Here is a 26,647-nt window from a genome sequence, read left to right on the forward strand (position 1 = left end):
ATCAAATAAATCAAATGCATCAACTGAGAACTGGGCTATAAATGCTACTCCTGCAAAGTGAATAATCACGCATTCAAGTACCAGGTATGCCATTTTCTGCTATGATACATGATTTCTTCAGTGCCGATCATCACATAACAAAAATTATACATTATAATTTACATTTTCTTATTTAAACATAAATTTTAGAAGGAAAAATATAGCAAAGACTAGCAAAGACTACCTATTAATATTTCAAAAAACTCTGTGCCTGGAAACATAGTTTTGGAAATGCTGCCTTAAGGTTTACTTTGACTCCTGGCTCAACGTTGTTTGCTTCCTCTCCCCGTCCCCCTGCCCCCTCCCTTAAATTCCCTGCTCTGGAGTAAATAACATCATGTCCTGAAACTACCGGGAAAAAATCCTGGTTCAAGAGAAATATTTAGAAACATATACCTCTGGAATGTGAGATGAAAACCAGACCTTAAGAAAGGAGAAAGAAAACAAGAAATAGTCAAATGAAAGTATGAAAACATAAAGGAATGAATCTCATTTACGATTGCGTACGGACGTGTGATGTTAGAGCAAAAATTGGTTATTGGTCAGGTTTTTGCCCTTGGATGACAAATGGGACTATAACCTCTCTACGGTGGGTCACTTCCAAGACCTAAAAATTCAAAAAAGAGCGGATGTTTGAGGGCTTTTATTGCAGACTTCAATCACGTTCCGAGCCTTTTCAATACAATGAAAGACCACCAGGGGGAGAAACGCGAAGAACACTGGACCTTTATAAGAACCGCGATCTCAAAAGGCAACAGATCCCATTATTCTTAAGGAAAGGGGTGGGGGGAGTGGGATTCTGTAGCAAACGGCAGAAAGCTTGAATCTAATCTATAGCTAAGAGAGCTCTTCTGAAGTCTCCGTGGGCACCACGCGAAAAAAGGTCTTAAGTCAGAACGGAATCCTACAAGCTGACTCAAATCTGAATTTAAAAACATTGCAAAAGGACTCCCCGGAGTGAGTCAGGATTGCAGAGGGGGGTGGCAGTGTATTACTCTTCCGATTTGGGCTATAACTTAACTTTACATTGGCAGAATGACGCGCACCAGCGCTTCCTAAAGTGCCTCCTTTCTAGTATCCATAACCATTTCGGGTTCGCCACTGACAACGGCGATGAACCACCAAGGCCCCTTCTCTCGCCCCCACACAAGAGGAAATCTCATTTCCTCTGTGGTCGTATAAGTGCAAGAACTTACTCGATCCCAATACTCCTGTATGTCTACCCTAGCCTGCCTAGTGCCCGTGGAAACAGATACACAACACATATGCCGTCCTAGGATGACACAACATCCTCACTGCTGCAAAAGACGGAGCATAAACACACCCGCTCCAGAAAAGCACCCCTCCACCACACGAACTTCGGGCGGAAAAACAAGGCGCAAGCGCACTGCCACACTGTTACCCGATTTGCCCACTTCCCCCTCCCGGGCTCAGCAATTTCACTTCCCCTATTTTGCACTTCTACTTCCGGGGTATTGTAGGCTCAGCCCCTCCTCAGTTCTTACCCTCCTCTGCCCGAGGAGGGGGGGAGTCGAGGGGGTGGGGAAGAGTTCGTTGTTTGTTTACACGATGTGAGCGGAAAAAGAGACCAATAAAGTTTATTCTGGAAACAAAAGGAAAAAAAACAGGGTGACAGAGAAAGGAGACGGGGGCGGGGGCGTGTGGCGGGGGCTGGAGAGAAGAGGGAGCTAGAAGGAGAAAGCGGCAGTTCCGGTGCCGCCGCTGCGGCCGCTGAGGTCTTGGGCTGCTGCTGCCGCGGCCGCTGGGGCTGGGGCCGCCGGCGAGGCAGGGCTCGGGCCCGGCCGGGCAGCTCCGGAGCGGCGGGGGAGAGGGGCCGGGAGGCGGGGGCCGTGCCGCCCGCTCTCCTCTCCCTCGGCGCCGCCGCCGCCGCCGCCGCCGCCGCCCGCGGGGCTGGGACCCGATGCGGTTAGAGCCGCGGAGCCTGGAGGAGACCCGAGCGTGAGTAGAGCGCGGACTGGCCGGGAGCGGGCGCGGCCGGGCTGGGAATGGGGTGGGTGTGGGGGCCTCTCCGGCGCGCCCGTGGTATTGGGCGGGGGCTCCCCACGGGTCGTCTCTCAGGGTCGGCCCGCTGCAGACTTCGGCTATGATCGCCGCTCCCTCTTCCCCGCCTGCCGCTGGCCTCACCCAGATGCAGAGGCGAGGGCTAGCCGTGTACTCTCCTTTCCCCCTGGCCGCCTCCTCGCTCCTGGTTTCCTTCCTCTCTCATTTTTGGAGATGGGGTGGCTGGAATCTGAGGAAGTGCACCCAGGGCCGCCGCCCCGGTGGCAGTAGCTCGGTGCCCCGCACCCTTGCACGCCCACCGGGCCCGCGGGTGGCCGGGCTGCCGCGACCACCGCGGCGTGAGGGATCCCGCCGGAGCCGCGGGCTGTTCCATAAGGGCTGTCATGCCCCCGGACTCCGGCCCTGCCAGCCGGACGACCCTGCGTTTGTCTCACGCTGAGTTTAAATCGCCCGGCTGGGGCAGGGAAGGAAAACCGCTCCCCCCAACCCCGCAGTTCCCCTCCCACCCTTCCTCTCTAGGTTGTTGTTGTTGGTTTTTTTTGTTTTGTTTTTTTGTTTTCCTTTTAACCGAGACAGTCAAACGTATTGGATTTTTCATTCATAGACCCTAGACATTGTCTCGTGATTTGTGTCTTTACTAAGTCTATTATGTGATGCCCGTTTCATAGCTCCTAAGTGGTTCAGAAAGGTAGGGTACGCCCAGCATTGGACTATGTAAACACCAGACGTTCAGCCTGTGTTTTGACCGCGGCTTGAGGGGTTTATTTTAGGATGCTAAAGGAATAGTGGTGATGGTGGCTAGTCCCCAGACTTAGGAATCAGGAATCGAAAGCTATTTCTTAGATGAGGGACTGTTTACCGAGTTCTACGACGGGTAAGGGAGCGCAACAAGAGGGGGGCTTTGAGGAAAATAGCTCGTATATTCTTTAATGAATTAGAGTTGTGATTTCGTTTTAGAAAAAGCTTCCTCATTCCGGCGCCTTTGTGCACATTCGGCACACGGGTTTGCGATATGTTTTGAATCTATTTTGTGAGGCCCCGGAGAACCCCTCGAAAACTTGGGTAGATAAACTGCTGGTAACTCAAGTCGGATGATTTCAGTGGCCACATTTGAACCACTGCAGGCAGTATTGGTCGCAGGCTTTCCTCCTTAGATAATAGATTCTTGGGGGGTATTTGCTTACAAATTTGCTTTTATGCTGGATTGTGTGATGTTGAGAAGAGACCTGAAAAAACCTTAAGATACCATGTTGCTAATTTAAATTGGATCAATCAATATTTTATGTCTTTATTAAGAGGCCCTTGAAGCAACTGCAGTGTAAGAATTTGTTAGTATGTCTGTGTATTCAAGTTTTAAGATTTTTTAACTGAAGTGTTGAATTCTAGTTGACAGCATAGATCTCTAGATAAACATCACATGTTATGGAAAATTTTAATTATCAGATTAACTGTTCTGCAGTGTCATCAACCAAAATTATCTGAGGAGGGCCCAGTAGGGTGTGTGTGTGTGTGTGTGTGTGTGTGTGTGTGTGTTGGTGCTTGTTTTGTTTTTTAAGTTTTCTTGTCTCATGTTTTGGGATAAAATTAAATAAAATGACATCCATAACTTTTTTCAAAAGTTTCTTGTGCATTTTTTCATCTCTGTAAAATAGAGTGCTTTTCTTCACAAACTAGGTGGTTGAAAGAAATGATAGCACATCTTAATAGTAATAACTCCATGGAGGAAATACCGAGAAAGTAAATGAATATTAACAATATTCAGTTGACTGTGAGAATAAAGTTTGAAAGGCATTTCTGTCAGTTTTAGTTGAAGAATTAAAAATGAACCACATGTAAATGCAGAACGTGTTTTATATAAAGTTTTTAAATTTTAAGTAAATTGGATATAACATGAAAGATGTCATTGGATACAGTACTGTACTTGAACTGAAAGATTACTGCAGGAATGTGTATATTCTCGGGGGGCTGGATATATGTAAAAGGGAGACTAAAAGAACAGTGACTTTGCCTGGCTCTGTGTATGGAACAGTCCTTCTGGAGGCAGAGCTTCCTTCCTGTCAGGATAAGATCCTCTCCATCCCAAATAAGTATTCCCTTAAAAAAAAAACAAAAAAAAAAAAACTAAACTAAATTTATAAATAAAATACTTGTATAAGAACATAGATCATAATAACTTTTTCTTAAAACAGTTTACCTTGTGTGTAGCTTTCCTGATTAGAGCCCTTTACTGAACAAAGAGTTTTAACATTTGTTGTTACCATTAAAGGGTATTTGCTCTGTTGATCTGTTTATTTGAAAAGAGCTAACTTAATCCCAATTGATCTCTTTAGTAACTAGAGTAGCATTAAAAAGATCAGTTCTCTATTTTATTATTTTAATATCTTGAATTCCAAGGTAGCTGGGATTCTTTAAGTGAAATGTGTTCCTTAAGCATTATAAAAGATCTCATCTTTGGTAAAAATATTTATGATCCTTAAAATTGTGCAATTTTAGCAGCATAAATCATGGAATATTGTGGTTTATATTTTTACTAGCAGAGTTATCAAGCTGTTTTCTTAAGTGTTGTCTTGAGTTACAGCAGTCCTGTAGGCAGGTAGTATTACTGCCTGAGAAATGACATTTTAATCTAAGGTCATACAGGTGTCAGGTGACAGACTCATTGACAAAACCAGTGTTTTCTGACTCATTTTACTATATCAAGCAACCTCTAACCTGCTTCATCCTGCTTTTTAATAGCCAAACTAAGGCCTAGAGAAGTCAATTACTTAAGATCACTTTTTTCTTTATTTCCAGTAAAAATATATATTTTAAATTCCCTATATTGCTTAAACAGTAGTTTTCAATCCTGGCTACACATTAGAATCATCTAGTTGGCTTTTTAAAAAGTACCAGTACCAGGATCTCATTCCCAGAGATTCCAATTTAATTGATCTGAGATAGGGCCCAGACATCTGTGATTTGTTTGTTTGTTTTAAAGTTCCCCAGGTAGTAGTAATAGACAAGATTGTAAAGCCCTTTCTTTCAAGGACCTGTATGATTTGGTCCTTGCTTGTCTCTAGGTTCTTTTCTCTCCCACACCTTCCTTGGCCTTTCCCTGATCTCTTGTGCAAATGCTCTTCCTGAAGTATTTGCGTACTCCATACCTCTTCCTTAACTAGCTGACTCCTACTTGTTTTTCATAACCACCTCCTTTGAAAAGTCTAGTCTGAGTTAAGTATCCCTGCTTCCTGTTCCCATAGCATTTTGTATTCCCACTGTCATAGCATTGATTCACTGCATTATAATTGCCTATTTATTTCTCTGTATCCTCCACCAGGATATAAATTCCATGGGAAGGATAGGGAATCCTTCTATTTTATATACAGTTGTATTCTTATTGCCAAGCACAGTAGCCAGTACATAATAGGCACTTATTAACTGTATAAATAAAGATATTGGCAACAGATTTCTTTACAACATGTATTAATTTACAAACATCAATTAAGTTTTTATTCCTGCCAAATACATTTAATATATTTGGTCACTAAGAATGTATATCCCTGAACTTGCCACACATATAATTTTATTTGGAGACAGGCAAGGCATTATAAATTATATATAAATTATACCAAGCATGACTCAACCCCAAACGCACACACAAGCAATAATAAGGATCATTGTTATGCACAAAACTGCACTGGAAATCAGAAGACTTGAATTCAAATCCCAGCTTCACCACAAGCATTAGGTCCTTAGGCAAGTCTCAATCTTTTGGGGTCTCTATTTACTCTTCTGCAATACAGAGAGATTGTACAACTGCTGTACATGCTACTCAGTGGTCTCGCCTTAAAATCCAATGAGTACTGAAAATACTGGCTTTGGAATCTAAGGCTCCTTGGTTCAGTACCTGGCTCTTACAGTTACTGGCAGGATCACTTTGGACAGATTTCCTAATCTGCATAATAGTAGTAATTACTATTCAGTGGAGTTGTTATTGTTGAATTAAATGAAATATAGATCCAAGAGAGTTTTTGCCCTGTCTCACATTGTATCAAATGTTCATTTCCTTTCCCCTTAGGAGGTGTTAGATCTCACAAGTGGACTTATCTGAGGTAACAGAAAGACATAGTTTATGTAATCCTGTTTGCCACTTTGCTAACTGCTAGCATTACAGGTGTGACTAGGGACCAAAACCAGTGTGGCTTTTAGTTTCATTTTCTTGGAACCACATTGCACTTTCAAACACTCAGATGTTAGTCCGTCTACTTGGGAAGTAATTGTGCCTAGAACTTTCAACCATGACAAGGTATCAATACATCTATAATAAATAATATGAAGGAAGAGAGAATTTGGTGACCTTAAACTATCTCCAAAGCTAAGTGAAATCAGACTTGAACATTCCAAAAGAAGGGGACAAATGAAAACTAAGGGTGATTTATAAAAGAAGACCCAGAAATTTGGTGAAATTTCTATTCACCAAAGCTAAAATTCAGGGACCATTATTAACTAATTTCTAGGAGATATAGAAAATATACCTCTGGTCAGGACCAACTCCAGAAGATAAAATTGCTCTTGATGTCAGATTAGCAATTACAGATATCAACAGACCAAAATTATTGATATTTTCCATATTGATATTGATTTTTTCTCTATTTAAATATATAGTTATTTTAGCCTTTATTTAGTAATAAAGAGTAACCTTACATGTGGTGTAATAATACCTACTTGCTGAAGTTTCTTGATACCAATTTTATTTTCATATACAAATTGGTGTGCCTGAGTTTTCCCTTAAGTTTATGTTCAAAGTGAATTTTAAGATGCCTGGGTAGCTCAGTCAGTTAAGCATCTGCCTTCAGCTCAGGTCATGATCCCAGGATTCTGGGATTGAGTCCCACATGGGGCTCCCTGCTCAACAGGGAGTCTGCTTCTCCCTCTCCCTTTGCCTCTCCTCCCTGCACATGCTCACTCTTTCTCTATCTTTCCCTCTTTCTCAAAGAAATAAATAAAATCTTTTAAAAAATAAAATAAAGTGATTTTTATTGCCAGTTATTTTGGGAAAAATACCATGCTAAAAATTGGAGAGGAAAAGCTAAAATATTAGGGCATAAAAAAGAAATACAAAGGAACGCATAATGAAGTTAGAGGATTCAACTTGAAGGCTTGAGATTTCCATCATTGGAAAGGTTATTGAATCTTAAATGTACCAATAATGTTTTATAGTTATGTCTTATTCAAATTTAATACTTTATTCTGTGAACTAATTGATCCTAGTTACGGAATTTTTAGGTGCTTTCTCCCTCTTCCCAAATACATAGTTTGGGGAGTTTAAAGTTAAAATGTGCCAATAAAGGATTTGTAAGTTTATAAGAAATGTGATAGCTTAGAGCTTTTTCAAGTTTAATATTTCTTAAGGTAGAGCTGTTTTTAGTGTGGATTATAGAGCTCTGATATAGAGGGCTAAGGGATTAATTCCAGTCCCAAAATGCTACTTTGTGTTTGTGTATGGGGAAGCAGAAGCAGATTATATCTTTTTCTTCATTGGTGGGATAGGAATTGTATTATGTTGCTTGCTAAGTTACTCTTATAATTAATGAGATAATTTAAGTAATCTCAAATTACATAAAATTAAGGAAGAATGTATACATACTAATCATTATTCTAAGTTTATATCTACTACAAGAATAACATATTTCATATTTAGCCCAACAATTACTTATTTCTTCTGTATTATTTTAGTAGCTACCTTGGTAATTTATCAAATTGTTATTTATTAGAAATTAAGTTTTAGTAACTTTTAGCATACAATTGCAATTGTTACGGGGTCTTTGTATCAAAGCCAGCATTACCATTTGCAATAGAGGTGGGATTAAGAAAATAGTAAGAATTCTTACAGATCCTACCTATGTGGTACACTTCAGATTTTAAATATTTGTATAGTGGAAGCCAAAAAAGTCAACGTTGTGATTTGGAAAACAAAACAAAGCAAAACAAAACAAATGCTGCAACAGGATAGAATCATATACTCTGATCATAATTCTCTTGCTAAATTCAATACTAACTCAGGAGTTAGTAAGACTTAGTGGAGAGATGCATCTTACAAAGTACTATAGAAATTTAAAGCAATATTATAAAGATAACTTTAAGCATAAATTTTTGAACAGGAAGAAACCATGTGTGTTCATTTACCTTCAGCACCTAACATAGGGCCTAAAAGTAAGTATCAATATCAAAGTATCAAAGTAAATATAATAGTATATAATATAATAATATAATATAATAATATAATAGTAAGTATCAAAGTAAATATCAATATGCATTGATATTTTTGCAGTAGGATCAATAATTGAGAATCAAAATAATTTTATCTTTTATCAATTTGTAGCTATGTACTTTAAACTATCTGAAAAGTAAGATAATTTCTCTGCGCCAGTCTAGTTGATGATTTATTTAGTATAGACTTGAAATATATCAGAAACACTTTTCAGTAAGTTGTTAACTAGTTGCATATTTTTGTTGCTATTTGGAGATATTATTTGGAGATATTTTTAACAAAGATTGATAGGTTAAGGAGAGGCCGTGTACTATGGTGAAAACAATATAAGATTAGGAATCTAAAATCTGGATTCCATATTGAACTCATAACTAATTGTTTGGTTTTAGATCTTCATCTTTTAATACTTGTTCCTTTTACCTACACAATTTCTAATGTTCTTTACAGTTCCAAAATTCTGTGAGATTCCTAGTATTTTAAAGTCTATATTGGAGGCCACCTGAGTGGCTCAGTCTATTAAGCATCTGCCTTGGGCTCTGTCATGATTCCTAACGTCCAGGCATTGAGCCCTCCATTGGGCTCCCTGCTCAGAGGGAAGCCTGCCTCTCTTTCTATCTCCCTCTGTCTCTCCCCCAGCTTGTGTGCACGCGCGCTCTCTCTCTCTCTGTCACTCTCGCTGTCTCTCAAATAAATAAAAAATAAAATCTTTGGGGCGCCTGGGTGGCTCATTGGATTAAAGCCTCTGCCTTCAGCTCCGTCATGATCCCAGGGTCCTGGGATTGAGCCCCACATCGGGCTCTCTGTTCAGCGGGGAGCCTGTTCCCTCCACTCTCTGCCTGCCTCTCTGCCTACTTGTGATCTCTGTCAAATAAATAAATAAAATCTTTAAAAATAAAATAAAATAAAATCTTTTAAAAATAAAATAAAAATAAAGTTTTTTTGATTTCAGGGAAAAGTAAGCCACTCCCTAAAAAGGGAAGACAGTCTATGTCAGTTTGTTATATTTTCAGAAATTAAAATCTTTCTGTCTGCCTGTTTATAAATTTGCATGTATTTGAAGGCCCTTGTGTGAAATTCTGTGGCATAAACAAACTGCCACCAGAAAAGAATGGACTGGAAAGGGTTTTTTGTTTTTGTTTTTGTTTTTCTTTCTGAAACCATCAGTGACTTTGGAGAATCCAACTACTTCAGGCGTGGCCATTTTGGTTACTGGCACTGAGAGTAGTTGAATGACTGACAGGCATTGAGAATAGGTCATCCATTTGCACACCAGTTGCCAGGGTTATGAAGGCCAGCAAACCTGTCACAGTACCCTTAATAGCCACTGGTCACCATCCTTACTTGTTAAAGACTTCTAGGAAACTATGTTCCAGAATTTCCTTTGGTGACCCATCCCACTAGATGGTTTTCAGAAAATGTGTTCTAATTTTAGGAATGTAATTCCAGAAGCAGAGTAGGCCTTTTTTTTTTTAAAAAAAAAATAGATCATTTTTGTGCAGACAAATACAAGGAAAGATGACAAAAAGCATTGTTCTTGATTGGAAAACATTGGTGTTTATGCTACTAATTTTTTTGTTTCTATAACTATTCAAATTACTCACCTATAGGGTTTGAATATTTTTTAACCAGCTAACTGTTCAAGTTATGAGATACTATTTAGGTTTTTTTAAAAAACATTTTATTTATTTGTTAGAGCATAAGCGGGATGGGGCGGAGGGAGAGGAAAAAGCAGACTCTCCGCTGAGCAGGGAGCCAGATGTGGGACTCTATCCCAGGACCCCAAGATCATGACCTGAGCTAAAGGCGGACACTTAACCAACTAAGCTACCCAGGTACCCATATTTAGAGTTATTATGACTATGTACTCATTTTGCAGCAAGCTAAACACATTTCTGTGGCTTATTTTTCTTTGAGAGATACTTTTCCAAGTACTTTTCTGATGGACTCATTGCAGGTCTGGGCCTGAAAGAACTATTACATTTTGAAACAATTGCCTCTAGCTTAAAAGTGAGTGAAATGTGTCTGAGTATGTGTGTGTGTGTGTGAGAGAGAGAGAGAGAGAGAGAGAGAGAGAGAAAGAGTTTTCTTTAGGAGGTTAGCTTCTTGGCAAGCGCAAAAATAAAAATCTTGAAGTTTTTTGCTAAATAAGCTACTATTCTGTGAATATAGATGTATAGAGCACATCATCAAATATAAAGCATCATTAGTGGGAAAAATTGTGGAAAAAAAGATTGAAATTAGGACTATTAAAGTCCAATCTGAAATCAAACCATAGATGAAAAAGGGAAAGGAAAAACTCTTTCATACTGTCATTTTTTTCAATTATAAATATTAATAATAACATCATTTTAAAGTTATTTTCCTTATGAAGATTTCCTTAAAATCTGATGGCTATTATTTGCATTTGAGACTCCAGTGGGCAGCATCTTAATATATTTATGAAAAAGATATCTGTATTCTTTTTCTCTAACTATATAGCAGCTGTAAAAGTTGAACATGACTTTTTGAAAGCAGCTTCTGTACTTGATAATTATAATGGTAGTAACACTCAAAGTAGTTTGGAAGATTAGTAATTTTATATTGTGGAAACTGGTTGTTTTTTCGTCACTAAAAATTATGAAACTTCAAGTTACTTAGTGATATTATGGAATTCCAGATTTCTTCAAAATCACTTTGAATAATTTTGACTAATTCTGTGGAATAAAAGGCAGCATTTTTTACAGCCATGTTGTGTTCATAGGCACTATTAATGTAACTAAATGTAGATGTATATATCCATTTGTATACATGTATATGTATGAGTAGCTAAATGTATCTACTAATGTACAACTACTGAAGCACAGCAACCATATCATGCTATGGTCTTTTTTGTTGGGTATAAATATCAAGACTATAAATTAGTATATTTCTCTTGCAAATAATTTTTTGCCCAGTCAAAATGAAGGTAAGTAATTTGACAGTAGGACAGAATATTTGAAGTCAGGACACTCTTAGAATCTTCACAAAATATGGTCAGTGTACTTGGCTTCTTTAATTTTCTTTTCTTTCTGTGAAATATATTATGTCATAATGGTTGAGAACATGTACTCGGGAGCCAGACTATTGAGCTTAGTAGTTTTTGTTGTTTTTTGTTTTTTGGTTTTTTTTTAAGATTTTATTTATTTATTTGACAGACAGATCACAAGTAGGCAGAGAGAGAGAGGGAGAGGAGAAAGCAGGCTCCTTGCTAAGCAAAGAGCCCAATGTGGGGCTCAATTCCAGGACCCTGGGATCATGACCTGAGCCGAAGGCAGAGGCTTTAACGAACTGAGCCACCCAGACGCCCGAGATTAGTAGTTTTGTAGTTTAAGGAAGGTTATATTACCTGTCTGGGTTAAATATTCTTTGGGTTAATACACATTTCCTTGTTTGTAAAAAAAGGATAAGAGTACCTACATCATAATATTGTAATGAGGATTAAGTGACTAATATGTTAAAGCATTTAGAACAGTGCCTAGCATGTAGTAAGCACTCAATAAATATTTGTAGCCTCCTTGAAAGTACAAACTATGTCATATTCACCAATTTGGGTGGGGGGCTTTAACATTATGTAATGAATTGCATTTTGTCCATTCTTAGGATTTACATTTGGATCCAAATCTCTGGAGAATAAACAATAAGGTTGCCTCCTAACAAGCTTCTTTATTACTGCTTGCTTTTTGTTCTGTTACAACTCTTAAAATTTCATTCTAGCTCTAGGAAGCTGAATTCTGTTTCATACCTTCATGCCTAAGTGAAGTTATCATATGGAGATTTAGCTTGATAGGAATGAGGTTTTGATGGAGGAAGATACCAAGTAAATGGATGTACATTTTTCACATCTAGTCTAATTGTATTATGGATTGCTTTTTTTTCCCCCATCAATTCCTGGAATCTCAAAATCCCCAGCGGTATCTTAAAAGCACTCTGCCATTGAAGCAGTACTTGTTGCAAGCTACTAGGCATTTCTTTTCCCTGTCCTCCATGTCCTATGACCATAGTTGTGTCATATTGTCACATAGTCCCTATGTCACATGGCTTTTATAAAATTCGCATGTCATGTTTTAAAGCTGCTTGTATTTCACCCATTATACTTGTTATGAAGTCTTTATTAAATACAATATTTAATTTTATGTACGATTTTGATACACAGTTTACACTCATTGGAAATTGTGTAAAACTTGCAAATCATTTATGTGAAGATAAGGAAAGCAGCCATGTGGTTTTTTTTCTTCTATGAGTTCAGTCTCTTAATTCTTTGCCTTTAATTACTAAGTTACCTGCATAGCATCACTGATACAAATCTTTGAGTCATCATCTTGTCGGTACCTTACATAAATGAGACAGACTATTAGTTCATATTTAAGTTTTTGATAAATATATGTGTTTGTTTTCTCACCTCCTACTTTTTAGCAATTTAAACTGCTCTTGATGGTCTCACACCAAAACTTACTCTTCTCAAGCTGATGACCCCATTGCCTGTATCTCTCATACCAGATTGATAGTAACAATAAAATCCATGTACTTTTTTAAAACTTTATATACAATTATTATTACTATTTTATATGGAAATTGCTTTAGAAAGGATCTGTAATTCTGGCACAGTTATTCAAAATTTCATTGTTACTTTTAAAGAATCATTAAGCATACTTCCAAACATGTTTTATACATGTAGAACTCTATAGAATTTCATCTCTTTTAAGGGGTGTGTGCACAATGAAAAAAAATTTAAACAAAACATGACAGTGGACTGCCCTAGTACTGACCAAGTATTGCCATACTATGTGGTTATGATTAACCTACACATTGGAGTTAAGAATTAACTACTTATTTTAAAATGGTATCATGGAGACCTACAGCTGACAACCTATGTGAGAAAATTTCCCTGATTTTCTAAATGTACACATTAGTGTATACTTGGAGTTACCTCAAACCCAAACTTTAATATCATGAATGTGGGAAAGAGGACTATTACAGATTTAGTTCACAAAGTCCGTAATAATGTTATCTCCCTTAGTCCTCACATTAGCTCTTCCATACATACGTAGTCTCTCCACTACACACAGTAGGAAACTAAAGTTACACATCTAATCAGTACAGTGGAGTCTCATCACACTTAATTTACATGAATTCAACTATATACACTCAGCCAAAAGTAAAATCATGACAAAAGTAATCATTTAAATATTGCAATCACATCCCGCTACTGAGCTTTTGTTTCAAAATAGACATGAGATTAAAGGTGTGAATCTCTGTCACCTCAGATGACCTCAGCGTGTAGGTATGAACATCTCAGTGTTGAGTGTAATTCTGTTAGTCATATGTAATGTTCATACAACATGGCTTCTAATGCCAAACCTGAAGCGCTTAACCAAAGAAACAGGAATTTATTCCAATGCTGGAAGAGAAAGTGCTGTTTTAGACTTGCTGAGCAGTTATGTTGGTTTCCAAGATGACCTGCAGCTATTGCCACAACAAACCACCACCTCTACGCGTGCATCCTCTCTGGTACATACATGCACATGCATAAACCCACACCCTTTTAAATACATATATTTTATATATTGCACATATAATTTTATTGTGTGTTCTCGTTTGCTGTAAATATATTCTGTCTTTATGCAGAATATGTCTGTATAAGGCGGTACACAAAAAATGTGTACATTATAATTTATGGGTGATTTAAGAGATTTTTCAAGGAAGATGTTGAGTCTGTACATCCACAGACTGTATTGTTTGCCACTATATACCCAGAGTCTAGCACATTGCTAAGCACAAAGTTTATTGCATTACTGGGGGAAAAAAATCTTTAATACTTAGGTACTTATTTTTAAAATATAAATATACATGCAGTGATCTTATTTTCTCAGCTCAAATTTTGAAGCTTTTGAAAAATCTGCTTCATATCCCAGATGAATTAGTCTTAAATCATTTTAGAAGAGTACAGAAATAGAATACTAGAAATTACAGCTATCTCACAACATCTGATCCTGATGTGACCACTGGACTTGGCGTTACTTATATTTCTTTCTCTTGTCTCTTCCTTTTCATATGTATATGGATGGATTTGCTAAAAGAAACTCAGCCATACTACACAGAATTATTTTATAAAAACTCCAAGTATGTTTCTGCTAACTCTTCCACCTAAAGAAATGGAAATACTAAAAGGACATACAAATAAGGGGACAGATCTGCATGTTACTCTAACCTCCTTATGTAGTCTTCATTCCCTTTGTACAAACACCCACTTTTTGAATCTCCTGTCTGATCTGTAGAAGGTAGAACTTCCCCCAGAGCCTTGGAAAGAGAAAAGTATACCCTGTGCTGCCACGTACCAGTCTTTCTAGCTGGCTAGAAAACAAGACTGCTGGGCCAAGAAGACATGATCTTTCTCACACTGGGGGAGAAGGAAGGGTTTGCACAGTGAAATGGGACATTTGGTTATAATTCTAGATCAGAACCAGAATACTAACCTGACTGCCAATCCTGTTACCCTAAACAATCCACTTAGGTTTTCTGAGCCTGAAAATTTGTCACTAGATGGCTAGTGACTAAAAGAGATATTTCCAAGGTGCTGTGTTCCAGAAATGAGCTTGTGCAAACTTTAAAAATGTAGAACTCATACAGCAGCTATGAATAAGATAGAAATAAAAATAATTCAACAGGGGGTGCCTGGGTGGCTCAGTCGTTAAGCGTCTACCTTCTGCCATGTCATGATCCCAGGGTTCTGGGATCAAGCCCTGGAGCCCTCCGCTTGATGAGGAGCCTCCTTCTCTGTCTCCCACTCTCCCTGTTTGTGTTCCCTCTCTCACTGTGTGTCTGTCAAATAAATAAGTAAAATCTTTTTAAAAAATAAGTAATAAAAATAATAATTCAATAATACATTAAGTCTACTTTATGATTATCAAGTGTCTAATAATGCAAAGATGGCTGACTATGAAATTTTATAATGCATAGGTCAATGAATCTGATCAGGAACATGAACATATCAGCAAACACGGAAAAGAAATTATTAATTTCCTTTTGTCTCTTTAAAAGCCAGGAATGAAGAGAAATTTCCTTAACAAAGCATATCAAACTAAAAGCTAAAATAATAATTGATGGTGAAACACTAAAGAAGCAATGACTATTAAAAACTCAGAAACCCATTATCACTGCATTATTATATAACATTCTTAAGGAAGTTCTGACCAGTATAGTAAGATATGAATTAGAACAAAGAGAAGTAAATACTGAAAAACTGCACAATCCCATTTTTGGTGTGGTATGATTACATTCCAGGAAAACCAAGAGCCAACTGAGAAGTTATTAAAACTAATAAGAATGTAGAGTAACTAGATTTAAGACAAATACTTTAAATCCAGTAGTTCACCTTTATAATAGCAGTACTTATTTAGAAAGTATGGTAGAGGGATGTGTGGGGTGGCTCAATTGGTTAATCATCTGTCTCCAGCTCAGGTCATGATCCCAGGGTCCTGGGATCCAGCCTGCATCAGGATCCCTGCTCAGAGGGGAGTCTGCTTCTTCCTCTGCCCCTACCCCTACCCCTGCTAGTGAGCTCTCTCTCTCTGTCTCTCTCAAATAAATAAAATCTTTAAAAAATAGAAAATATGGTAGAAAAAAATCACTTATAGCAATGATGACAGAAAATATAAAATTATATTAATAAGAAATGTGTAAACCCATGTAAAGAAATCTGAAAACTGGAATGTCTGGGGTGGCTCAGTTAAGCGTCTGCCTTTCAGCTCAGATCATGATCCCAGAGTCCTGGGATTGAGTCTCATATCAGGCTCCTTGCTGTGCAGTGAGCCTGATTCTCCCTTTGCCTGCCACTCCCCCTGCTTGTGCTTGTGCGCTCTCGCTCTCTCACTCTCTTTCTGACAAATAAATAAATAAAATCTTTTAAAAAAAGAAAGAAACCTGAAAACTACTGAGATACAAGCAAGGGTTGGGGGGCCAGGGCAGTGCAGGGAGAAGAATATCATGAGAATATCATGTGCCTGAATGGGAAGTTCCAACTATTACAGATATCCATTTTTCTCAACTTAACTTACACCTTTAGAATAATTCTGATTTTTTAAAAATGTGTTTGAGAAATTAACAAGATGATTCTTAGTTTTGTCCAAAAGACTAAAGAGGTAAAAAGTGAGATAACTTCAGTGAAAAACCAAGAACAGTGACAAAGAACTAACCACTATAGCCCTATCAGATACCAGAACATATTATAAAACTGTAGTAAACAAAAGAGTTGGATACTGACATAGCATTGGTGGTAAAGTTGGCAAAGGGAACTGAAATCCCAAAAATAGATACTCTAAATATAATAAAGCAATCCTCGGAAATCAGTAGAAAAAGGAAGACATTTAGTGCATGTTTTTGAGAGTGTTAAGTAGTGTTCAAAATAAACTTGAATCTTTATTTCATCTTATATAACAAAATGAACTCCAGGTAAATTGAAGAGTTAAATGAAATAGAATAAATATCGTTATACTAGTCTCTCATTTAAGAAAGTTTTTATGTGGATGGGGAAGTACCTTCCAAACTTTAAAGAACTGGAAGGACTTATGAAGGGAAAGTTTATTAAATTTGACTCAGAACATTGACATTTATTCTGTCCTTTTCTCCCACTTCCCATCCCCCATACTAATGAACAAATTAAAGATGTGCAGAGCAGGATTTGAAATTTACAACTGTGTAGCAGAGGTTTGTCTCTATTTATTTATTGGATAAAACCATTTAATTGGGGGGGGCTTCAGGGAAGGAAAGCTTGAAGAGCTGGGAGACCAATGAGATCCCACAAGCTCAGCCAGCTAAGATCTCCGCAACTTCACCGTTGCAGAAAACCAAACATTTACCATTAAATTTTAAGGTCTTTCTACAAATGCTTTCAAAAGCACCAAGTTCAGGTTCTTACACTAAAGTGGAAAAAAAAGCAAATGGGAAAATGTTTCTCCCTGACACATAAAGAAGTGAAACTTTAAGAAGCACTGATACATTTTTACTTTTTGAGTTAGCAAGAAATTTTTTCTAGTGGTTTTGTTGCTGATGAATGTACCAGGAAATGTGCTTGTTCATATATTTCTATATGTCTATATGTCTGATTAAACCCTTTTTAAAGCAAGTCAGCAATTTTTGTGCCTTTAAAATTAACATACCTTACGATCCCATAATCTTATTTGCAGCATTATCTTTAACAATGAAAATTTTAAAACAACTTAAGTATTCCATAATTCAACTGCTCTCTCCCATAGAAATAGGTGGTCATAGAACACTATTGTTTTTGAAGAATTTACAGTAATGTGAGGAAATGTTTTTGAAGTGAAAATGCAAGATAAAAATCATTATACTATATAAAAACAGTAATATAAACTGAGAAATAAACTAAAATATTCATAGGGGAAAAAAAAGCCATAAGAGAGAATCTCAAAAAAAAGGGTAATAATAGTTGTCTTATACGTATTTTTCACTCTTTTGTTTTCTTTGTTCATTCATGCACTGTTGCATTTTAAGTAGGCACAAAGCATCGTCGCAGATCTTAATAGAACTTCAGTCAGTACTGAAGTGAATGAATGTCTATAATAAGCCTGAGTCACTTTTGCATTAAAAGAGATATGAATACAATCCACATCTAAGTTAAGAAAAGAAGAAGTGTGGGAAGTGCTCTAGAAAGGAACCTGATTAATAATATCTTACACTTAGATTTCCAGTTTTCAAAATGTTTTCACAATTCTATTTCATATGATCCTTTTTTGTTAGTATCATTACTTGCTAAGTTAGGAGTTTCTGTTAACCTTTACTTTCTCCTGCCTGAACAACCAAATCCAACTAATCACCAAATCTTGGGTATTTCTTTCTTGGAGAAATGTCTTTTGATGTCATTTTCACCTCTTCTCATAGTCACTGCCTTATTTTAGTTCTTTCCTGTATCACTGAAGTACTCTGACTAGTCTCTCCACTTTTCTTTTACTTTCCACACTGCCGCCAAAATTAACAGACGTGTAAATAGCCAGCAGAATTTCATGAATGTGCTATAATAAATGGGTTCTGGGGAAAAGAACAAGGGAGAGATTGACACTGCTTCCACGCTTTTGCCAAAATATCACTCATCCTAAAATACAAAATTGATCTGCTTAAAGTTTAGTAATTCCTTGTGACCTACATTGTTGCTTCTCCAGCTTTGAGTGTTTAAGAATCATCAGAGAATTTGTTACAATGTAAATTATCTCAGCCTCTAAAAAATCTGATTCAATGCATCTGTGGGCCTGGGAACATGCATTTTAACAAGGCTTCCTACTCTTTATCCTATACCTGTGATCCCAGGACAGAATTTTGAAGAACAGTGATCTTGGAATAAAGTACAATCTCATTAATTTACTATCATTCTCATAATTTGGCACCAGCCTGCTTTTCTGTATGCAGTTTCTATACTTTACCTTTCTGAACATCTTGCAGTCTAGCCATTGTGAACTGCCTCAGGCTCACCTAGTCCTTTCTGAACTTCTGTGCTCATCAAGCTTGGGCTGTTTCTGCTGCTTAGAACCCCTATTGCTCTGGCTGCTCCTACCCAATAACTTGGTGACCTGGCACACAATCTTGAGCTTCTGTGTAATCTCTGTTAAGTATTCCTGGACTCATTCTCCTAAACCAGTCAATCTCTCCCTCCTCTGTTTTCTCATAGCCTCTGTTTCTTAATAAGATATGCTCATTTGCATATCTGCATTCCTCCATAGATTATAAGCCTTTTGAAGTCAGGGATGTCATTTTATTTATCTTGTGCCTTTAGCATAAGCCTGGTCCATAATAACTGCTTAATAAATGTGTGTCATATCATTAAAAATCCAATGAAGAAGTGATTAGTCCCATTTTTCAGTGAGGAAAATAAGGTCTTAAAAAGTTAAGTATTTGCTTATAGTTACCCAGCTTGTAAGTATAGACTTGAGATTCATACGTCCAAGATACCTGGCTTCTTTTCTGGCTTTGGTCCTTACAGTTAAGGTAAACTGTCCCAGTAAAATTACATAAACACATGCCCTTTTTACCCCCCTCCTCCCAACTCATTTATCCATTGATCGTGTTTGGGGCAGAAGGTGTTTCAATAAACTTTCTCATCATGTTCACTCTTTATAAAATAAAACAAAGAACTGATTACTAGATAGTAGACTCTTTGTTTTTCAGTTTCACATCCAGCCTCCTGTGCTCTACTTTGTGATGCTTACTTGTATCCCTTGTAGAAACCATATTATGGTACCTAATGGGGTTTCCACAAATGCTGGTTTAATTAAATTCAGCTGACATTTATGAAGGTAACATTTTGTTCTGCAACAATTAAGACAAAAAGCTATATATGCCTAAATATTCAAGTAGGTTTCCACCATATTTTTTAAAGCTTCATTTTCATAGTTTGAATGTGTTTTGCCTTACTGTAGACTTCAGTCTTAAGGTGTTGATGGAAATCAACCACCAGCTGCAAAGTTCAGATCCAGAATGCCATAGAATACATGTAACTATGGCTTGAACCAAATGTTAGCAGTGAAATATTTAGTAGCAACTGTTCTTTTAAAAGAAACATTTTAGATAATTAGAGTCATCTTGTAATATCCTTATACCCAGCTGTCAGCTTTTTACTTTTTCTGCCAATATTTCTGGAACTGAAATCAAGAAAATGGAAATTAGGGTACCATACTTTGAAATACAGTAAACACTTGAAAAACTGTTATATCTTACAAAGATTTCCAAATAGAGTTCCTCTGTCAGTATCTCAAAGATACTTATACAAAATAAATTTCTATATAACCCCAATATTAAACTGAAATATATTCATTGGTTAATAACAGGAATATTTGAGAATTTGAAAAACTGCTTCTATGAATAGCCATGGACTTGAAGATTATTGAAGTAAATATGAGCATTTTAATTTCACTTTGAAATTTTGTTTCTTAATTTTGTTACCATATCTAATCAGCTTCTCACTATCGATACTTCCATTCTCCCTTCCTTTAGCATTTGTCGTCTCTCTACTTTGAACATACTCAGATTTCCATTTCCCATCACATCAGTTTTCAGTAATAGTCCTGTTTCCCCACAATATTAGACAATGACATTATTCCATTTTTCCTTTCAAATATTCTACCCTTTCACCACATATTAGGTAATTTTTACATTTTCAGGTAATGGTAACATTTACATTCTGTACTGTAACCATGCTTAACCGCTAATGTTTTGAATATAGGTAGATTTTAATAATTGAAACAAATACTATTTACATGAACATGATTATGTAAAAACGTTTTATTTCACAACTAAGTAGAACTCTAGCATTAGATTTCTTTTTCTGTTCAACATCATGAACCGTACAAAGAATATTTTTAGCATTTCAGTCACATGGTTCTTCTTTTCATACACTCTATGAATTGCTCAAAATTGTATTGTGTTGTTCATATTTTGAGCATGATTTTATTGTGTATTTGGGGGTTTTTCCTCTATAAAGTTTCCAGTTACCTTTTTTTTCTATTGTGAAAATAATCATGTTACATTCTTCATATACGTGTCTCTAATACTATGTAACTTCTCAATTTCTTTCTCTGCTGCTTGGAGTCAGTTGTATTCTTTGTCCTGAATGTATTTTACTTGGGCCATACAGTTTTCATCTGCTAGCTTGAGTTTATTACTTCTTACAGTTGATAAAACTTCATTCTAGGATTGCTTTTTCTTATTTTTTATATTGTTTGGTCACTAGGTCAGTTCCACCATTTCTAGTATCGGATACCTTTTTTTTTTTTTTTTAGTCATTTGTATACTTTTATTTTTAGAAGTATGTGTTGGTAATAATTATCTTGATAATACATAGAATCTGTGTCTCCTCCAATCCTGCATCTTTGTCCATTCTCTCTCTGCTGAATTTATAAAGAACTTCTAACAAAAGCAAACAAAATCTGCAAACATCAACATGTTTAACACTCTTAGGCATCATTGTCATATAGAAGATTATTTAAATCACCTATTCCAACATGCTCATTGTGCCAATCAGACCACCTCCATAAACTGTATTATAAAAGAGAACACACACACATCTAGTATTGGATATCTTGACCTCGGTCTTGACCTGCATCTTTGGTTGGCTAGAGTAGTAAATCAGGTACCTCAGAATTGGTTCATGGAAGTAAAACCCTTGGAAGTACCTTTATTTTTTCTTGACACATGATAATTTGCTGGATATAGAAATATCAGTCAAATCGTTTCCCAATAGACTTTAATTACTGCATAGTTTTTCATTACTGATTATTTCTTAGTTTAATTCCAGTGTAGTTAACATACAGTGTTATATTAGTTTCAAGGATATAGTATTCACCACTGTTACAATTGATGAGAAAAGTTTTGCCAGTCAGATAATTGTTCCTTTATATATTACCTATATTACCTAGTCCCCACCCACCCCCACCCCCACCATGAAAGCTTTTAAGGCTTTTATCTTCTATTGTCTGGTATGGAGGAGTTTTGGGTTTTTTTTTTTACACTTATTCTGCTAAGTTGTCTCTTTTAATCTAAATACGAAAGTCTTTCCAGCTCAGATGCTTTTTATTTCTTTAGTTTTCTTTCTCCATTTTTCTTATTTCTTCTGGAATAATAAATATTTGGTTGTTGGACCTCTTTGATTCATCTTATATATCTTTTTACCCCTCATTTTCAATATATTTCTTTTTGCTCTGTGTTTTAGCAGGTTTTTTTAATTTTGAAAATCCAGTAGGTGAAATTCATCATTTAATTTGCCTTTTATTCTGAATAAAGATGTGTAATTACCATGTGGTTTTTGGTCACCTACATTTCTTTTTCTGTGAACTTCCAGTTAATATCCTTTTGTCTATTTCTTATTGGGTCATTCCTATTTATACCATAGGGATTTCTCCCATCATCAGTTATATGAGTAGTAGGTAATTTTTACTAGTTTATCTTTTGTCTTTGCCTATGGTAGTTTTCCCCTACATGAAGTAATTTTTGTTTTTTGTGTAGTTGGATTTATTCACCTTTTTATGGTGTCTTGATTTCACTCAGCAAAGACTTCCTCACATATATGAAAAAAAGATCATCTCATGTTTTCTTATAATACTTTTGTGTTTTATTTTTACATTGTAATTATTATTCTAAGTGGAATTTCTTTTAATGTAAGGTGTAAATAGGGACCCCACACTTCTCTTCAAGTTCAGATTGTTGTTCCAAATGGTCTTTTCCCTATTGATTTGAAATGACACCTATATTATATAGTACATTCCACATCTATTTTTCTGTTTAAATGTTCTGTTCTGTTGATGTTACCTGTCATGAACTATATCTTAACCATTGTAATTATTGTGCTTTTATAATATATTTTAGTATCTGGTAGGACTAGACCTTTTCTCTCCCTTCTTTTTCCCCCTCCCCTAATTTCTCCTAGGTTTTCCGCTGCTGTTTGTATTTTTTTTTTTATCATTAGAGTCAGCATGACAAATTCTGCACACACAAACTATACTAGTATTAATTGGTACCATGTTAAATGAACATCTTTATGAACTTGAGTCTTCCTGTCAAAGAATATGGTCTGTTTTTCCTTTCCTTCAAGTCATTTATGTTATGCAGGAACATTTTAAAGTTTTCTTTATCTTAAAGCAGTAAAAATTAAACTCTCCCCGCCTCCATGTGACTGGTCACTTCTACCAGGATCATCTATTAAATAATATATCCTATTACCTCACTTAGAGATTCTGGGTTTTTTTCTCCCATACAAAACTGCAGCAATTACTTGGGTTCATTTCTATACTCAGTTCTGTTCCCTGGATCTCTGTCAGCCAATATTATAAATACTGTTTTGTTTTTTTTTTTAATGAAGCTTTAATGTCTGTTAAGGTTAGTGTTCCTTCATTATTCTTTTAAACATTCAGTATTTTTTTTTTAAAGATTTTATTTATTTATTTGACAGAGAGAGATCACAAGTAGGCAGAGAGGCAGGCAGACAGAGAGAGAGGAGGAAGCAGGCTCCCCGCCAAGCAGAGAGCCCGACGCGGGACTCGACCCCAGGACCCTGAGATCATGACCCGAGCCGAAGGCAGCGGCTCAACCCACCTGGGTGGCTAAACATTCAGTATTTTAAAAGCTATTATAAAACTTCTTACACTATGTTAAAGGCTCTCTCTCTCACACACACAAAGAAAGCTACAGACCTGCCTCACTTGAGGTATTAGTTGTCTTATATAAAGTATTAACTAATGGATTCATAGTTTGTGAAAACATACACATGCACACTCCACAATCAAATGGCATTTATGCCAGTAATACAGTAGGGCATTTTAACATCAGGGTATCAGTAACACACATACACATATACATTCTCTTAATCACTCACACAAAACACACAACCTTAGTAAAATATGAATAGAAAGCTATTTCTTGACATATTAAATAATAAATATCCCAAACCAGAAACTTCAGTCAGGCTTAATAATGAAAGATTCACATTCCATTCATGTTTTCATGTTATGAATAACAAGAAACAATAACTTTTCTCATTTGTGTTTGTGTACAATACTAATAGAGTTAAGGGAAAGAAAGTGAGTATAATAATGGAGAAGACAGATTATTAGCAAATTTTGGTTTCCTTTTTGTATATCCATGTCCATCTCCTAACTTCCCAATCATGCCCTTCTCTCCAGGGTGCGGCCAAGGGCTAATAACTAATGCGATTAATTCTAGGAGGAAAAATAGAAGAGGATAAAGGAAAGTATATTTACATATGCTTTTATCCATATTTTATTAGTATAAATTATAATCAACATTTTCTTTTTAAAATATATTCTGACTCTGCCATTGTATTCCCTTTTAAAATCTGTATTTAATTTCCATCATTAAAATAATGGCATCTTCCAGTAATGACAGCATGATGAGGTTGGGTGATTCTCCTTCATAGAAAACAGGCACAAGAATGTTAAAGTAACTATAATAATATCAGTGAAGATATATTGTAAAACAAAGAGTGATACTAGAGACACAGAAGGACATTTCATAATTATAGAGAAATGAATACAGCAGGAAAGTATAAAAATTCTAAGTATATATAAATGTAAGAGAAATACAAAATACATGAAGCAAAAGCTAACAAAACTGAAAGGAGAAATACATAATTCTACATTTAGAGTTGGAGATTTTAGTACCCTTCTCTCAACAGTTGTTAGAATAATAGGCAGAAAAACAAGATAAAGAAGACTTGAGTAAGGCAAATCAACCTAACTGACATCTACATCTACAACTACAACAACACATTCAAAGTGGACTTGAAACATTCATCAAGATGAGCCATATACTGACCCCCAAACAAAATGTATTAATAAATATGAGAAAATTAAAATTATGCAGTGTGTTCTGCAACCACAAGGAATTAAATTAAAAATCAATGCCAGAAAAAAAAAATCAGTGCAGAAAGAAATAAGGAAAATCCCCAAATATGTAGAAAATAAATAACACGTTTCTCAGTAACCCAGAAGTGAAAGAAGAATTCACACGGTAAATTGGAAAATATTTTTACTGAATGAAAATAATATAACATATGAAAATATTCCTTGTATAGCTAAAACAGTGCTAAGAAAGACATAGCTTTAAAGACCGATTTCTAAGAAGGCCTAAAATCAGTATCTGAGCTGCTGCTTTAAGAAGCTAAAAAAGAGAAAGTAAATTAAATCCAAAGTAAATAAAAGAATCTAAATAATAAAGATCAGAGCAGAAATCAAGGAAATAGAAAATCAGTGAAATGAAAAACTGGTTCTTTAAAAAGTTCAATAAAATTGATAAACTTTTAACTAGAATGATCAAGAAAAAAGATGCTAATTAACAACATTAAGAATGAAAGAACGGGGGCCCGTGGGTGGCTCAGTGGGTTAAGCCTCTACCTTCAATCAGGTCATGATCTCAGGGTCCTGGAATTGAGCCCCACATTGGCTTCTCCGTTCAACAGGTAGCCTGCTTCCCCCTCTCTCTCTGCATGCCTCTCTGCCTACTTGTGATATGTCAAATAAATAAAATCTTTTTTAAAAAAAGAATGAAAGAATGGATAGTATCAAAGATACTATAGATACTTAAAAATATAATAAAAGAATATCACAAACAAGTTTACAGTAACCAATTTGACAACTTAGATGAAGTGGACAAATTCCTTGAAAAATACAAATGACCAAAATGGACTCAAGAAAAAACAGAAAATCTAAGGTACCTGGGTGGTACAGTTGGTTAAGCATCCACCTCTTTGTTTCCACTTAGGTCGTGATCTGAGGGTCCTGGGGTCCAAACCCACATTGGGCTCTGCACTCAGCACAGAGTCAGCTTGGGATTCTCTTCTCCCTCGGCCCCACCCCCCAACATTCTCTCTCTAAAATAAGTAAATCTTTTTCTTTCTTTTTTTTTTTTTGTTTTTTAAGAAAAAAAGGGGAGGAAATAGACTTATATAAAGAAATTCAGTTAGTAATTTAACACCTTCTAATCCAGCCCCCAAAGACATAGGTGGTAATTCTGCAAAAAACGAAGGAATTAAAAATACCAATCCTACCCAGATTTTCAGAAATGCAGTAGTAGAAAATGTCTCAGTGACATAAAATGTCATTTTATGAGGCCAGTATTACCCAGATGCCACAGCCAAATAAAGACATTGCAAGAAAAACAAAAAACTTGCAGACCATATTCCTCATGAATATAGACACAAAAACCCTTAACAAAATATTAACATATTAAATCTTGCAATATATTAAAAGGATAATACATCATAGTTACGTGGGATTTATCCTAGCAATGCAGGGTTTCTTTAACTTCCAAAAATCGATTCAATGTAATATACCATGCTACTAAAATAAAGTTGAAAAAATCATATGACCATCTCAGTAGATGCAGAAAAGTATTTGACAGAATTCAATACAGACTCAAACACTCACAGCAAACTAGGAATTGAAGGCAACTTCCTTAACCTGATAAAGGATCTTTATGAAAAAAACAATATACTGGGGTGCCTGGGTGGCTTAGTCAGTTAAGTGTCTGACTCTTGATTGCAGGTCAGGTCATGTTGTTGGTGTGATATCAAACCTTGCGTTGGGCTCTGTGCCCAGTAGGCAGTCTGCTTGAGATTTTCTCTTTCCCTCCCTTTCTCCCTCTTTCCCGCCCCAACTCTTATGCATGCTCACTTACTCTCTCAAATAAAATAAATCTTAAAACAAAAAAATTCTCTCTCTCCCTCTGCCCCTCATGTTCACTCACGCTCGCATGCTCTCAAAAGAGAGAGAGACACACACACAAAGAAAAGAAGAGAAAAGA

At 36.3% G+C, this 26,647-nt stretch overlaps 1 protein-coding gene across 1 annotated transcript in view; it reads left to right on the plus strand.

Annotated features, from left to right (window-relative positions):
* The first annotated feature begins 1,890 nt into the window (after nt 1-1,890).
* PIK3CA (phosphatidylinositol-4,5-bisphosphate 3-kinase catalytic subunit alpha) overlaps nt 1,891-26,647 on the plus strand; it is an 80,953-nt gene continuing 56,196 nt past the window's right edge. Inside the window, exon 1 of the mRNA XM_044251823.1 lies at nt 1,891-1,998. The gene's annotated coding sequence lies outside the window, so the exon portion shown is untranslated. The remainder of the gene's footprint in view (nt 1,999-26,647) is intronic.

This window comes from Neovison vison, chromosome 6, assembly GCF_020171115.1.
Source record: "Neovison vison isolate M4711 chromosome 6, ASM_NN_V1, whole genome shotgun sequence".
Taxonomy (NCBI): domain Eukaryota; kingdom Metazoa; phylum Chordata; class Mammalia; order Carnivora; family Mustelidae; genus Neogale; species Neogale vison.